This window comes from Cebus imitator, unplaced genomic scaffold (assembly GCF_001604975.1).
Source record: "Cebus imitator isolate Cc_AM_T3 unplaced genomic scaffold, Cebus_imitator-1.0 Scaffold470, whole genome shotgun sequence".
NCBI classification, from domain to species: Eukaryota; Metazoa; Chordata; class Mammalia; order Primates; family Cebidae; genus Cebus; species Cebus imitator.
The window spans coordinates 1,722,320-1,725,110 of record NW_016107785.1 but is presented as its reverse complement, the minus strand read 5'-3'; the positions used below and the strand labels follow the sequence as shown (position 1 = coordinate 1,725,110).

Sequence of the window (2,791 nt, the reverse complement as noted above, 5' to 3'; positions counted from 1 at the left end):
CCCTTCCCTCCCTAAGATAGGCTTCTGGCTCCCACACATCCCCTGCAGCCCCCAATGGCTTCCAATAGACCCCCTAGACTCTTGGCAGCTTGCAAGGGGCAGCATTGTGCCCAGAGCCTGGACACAATGTTCCCAGCTTCTGACATCCCCTAGGAAGGGGGCAGAGGGGGTGTGGGGCCTCCTCCCAGGGGCTGATGGCATTGCTCTGGCCCTGCCAGCAGGCTGTGGCACTGCCAGACCCCAACTCTGCCCCAGTCCTTGGGGCTGGCCCCATGCTGGGCAGGTCCTGCCAGAATGCCCACCAGTTCCACCTCTTGCCTCAGTCCATCATGGCCTTGAGCATCTCCAAGAACAGCTTGTGCATGGGTGCCTTGCTCTCCAGCTTCACCCTATGGAGATAGGCCCGCTGTCTGGCAGAGGAATGGTAGCAAGAGCAGCAGCCTGCCTGCCCACTGCCACTCAGCACTCCCTCTGGGGCCAGCCCGGCTGCTTTGTACTCCAGCAGGGCCATGTACAGGGCTTCTTGAAGCCGTTCCACAGCCTCGGCATCTTTGATGTGCACAGTCTGAGTTGGCAAGGACCAGGGCCTTCAGGAGGATGTATTCCTCTAACTCCAGCCAGAGGCCCTGCAGTCACCACACCAGCTGCAGCAGGGCAGCCCCAAGTTTCCCCAGGCCAGCTGCCTGAGTCTCCTCTTCATCCAGGACTAAGTCCTCAGCAAAGGTCAGCTCATCCTGTCATGACAGTGAGCGCTGGGTCACACCCAGCACCAGCACCTCCATCTACACGCTCTGCAGTACTGACAGCTGATCAGACAGTGACAGCGATGAGAAGCCTGGGATGCTCTTGGCCCAGCTGATGGTGACCACAATCTCTCAATCAAAGAGGTGTCACAGGGTAGCCATGGCTGGGAGGTGCCCATCAGGGCCTGTGGGGTCAGCCATGGCATAGAGCTTCTCAGGCTCAACCACCAGCAGACGAGACACCAGTGCATTCACTGGGGCTGCCTTCCAAGTTCCTCCAGCTACTGCTAAGGGCCCAGCAGGGAAGAGGCCTGGGAAGGGCAGCGGGTCTACCTCTGGCCACTGCTTGTACTTCTGCTGCCCACCCCAGACATGGTCCAGGTGCACTCCCTCATTGAGCATGCCCACCCACAGGCACCTGGTGAAGCAGCAGGCCTGGCAGGCCTTGCCTCTCTGCTTGGTGATCTCACACTCATTGGAAGCCAGGCAGCTGTACTCGACGCTCCCCTGGGTGGTCCTCTCAAAGAAGGCTTTGCAGGCCTCACAGGATGCCACAGCATAGTGGTAGCCGGAGGCCACGTCCCCATAGGCCAGGCAGAGGCGCTTGGGCAGGGAGCTGAACACCAACTTCCCACCACCCTGCTAGCCAGGCCCAGCCCCTTCCCCATCCTCCTCTTCCTTATGGCCTGGGAGGCAGGGGGTGGGAGCTGAACCAGGGGGCAGGGCCACAGGAGGCTCAGTCCCCATCTCTGAGGAACCCTTTGGACTGTTGAGGCTGGCCGGCCCTGCCTTGATGTAGAGAGGCTCAATGCCCACCACCTGGCTAGACATGTCACTGGTCACCTCGGACTCCCGCAGGCATGGGGGCCGAGGGGCAGGGAATGCTGGAGTGAGCTGGGGGCTGCAGGCAGCCCCTTCTCTGCCGCCTCCCCTCAGTGGTGCCACCCCACCACGCGGCATCCCCTTGGCGGTGCTGCCGGCTGCTTGTAGGACACAAAAGGACATTGTGGCTGCTTCCTACTCTGCTTCCTCCAGCTGGCCCATGTCCTTGTGCTCCCACAGCACCTCCATCACCATGTGGCATGTGATTCTGTAGTTGCCATCCAGGCCTGTAACTTCCATTGCATTGGTCAACATTCTTGTTAGTCTCAGATGGACGGGTGATGCACTTGACCCTGAGGTCATCAGGTACCAGGCCTGCCAGCCACCACTGGTGCTGGAGCCATAGCTGCAGCCCAGTCGTGACTTGCAGGCAGCAAGTGACTGGACACCCCAGACCAGGACCGATCCCCCAGCAGCGTGGATCCTAGGTCCAGACGCCCAGGAGACAAAGTCAGGCCACCGGCCGCACTAGCAGCCACTCAGTCTCATCCTGTGGATGCAGAGTGCTCAGCTCCAGGGCCCAGGATCCCGAGGGATGTCCGAGAGAAGTGGACCCTCAGGTAAGGCAGGCTGTGCACTCTGTGACTCTGACACCATGCAAGGGAAGCTCACTATCCCCCACCAGTGCCAGATGTGCAGCTGGAAACCGCACGTCGGGCTGGGCCATGGTGATGGCGGGTGGGGGAAGGAGCACCCTGACTCTCCCTGCCTCTCCCCTGACCTGACACTAGCCACACAGACTGCAGGGCCAGAGCCTCAGTGCTGATGCCCAGCCATCACGAAGCCATTCCAAATTGCTGTGCTACAGGAGTGAGCTGCTGTGCCCAGCCCTATTGTTTTCTTTTTTCTGTTTTTATTTTGAGATTAGGTCTTGCTCTGTTAACCAGGCTGGAGTGCTGTGGTGTAGCTATGGCTTGCTACAGCCTCAACCTTTTCTGCTCAAGCGATCCTCCCATCTCAGCCTCTTGAGTAGCTGGGATCACAGGTGCACACCAACATGCCTGGCTAATTGTTTGTTTCGGGTAGAGATGAAGTTTTGCCATGTATCCCACTCTGGTCTCAAACTTTTGAACTCAATTGATCTGCCTACTTTGGCCTTTTAAAATGCAGTTTTACAGGCGTGAGCCACTGTGCCCAGCCTTTTCTTTTCTTTTTTTTTTTTTTTT

The 2,791-nt window shown here is 58.7% G+C and overlaps 1 pseudogene; it reads right to left on the bottom strand.

Annotated features, from left to right (window-relative positions):
• Positions 1-319: 319 nt before the first annotated feature.
• LOC108291889 lies at positions 320-1,637 on the bottom strand (annotated as a pseudogene).
• Between the last annotated feature and the right edge of the window lie 1,154 nt (positions 1,638-2,791).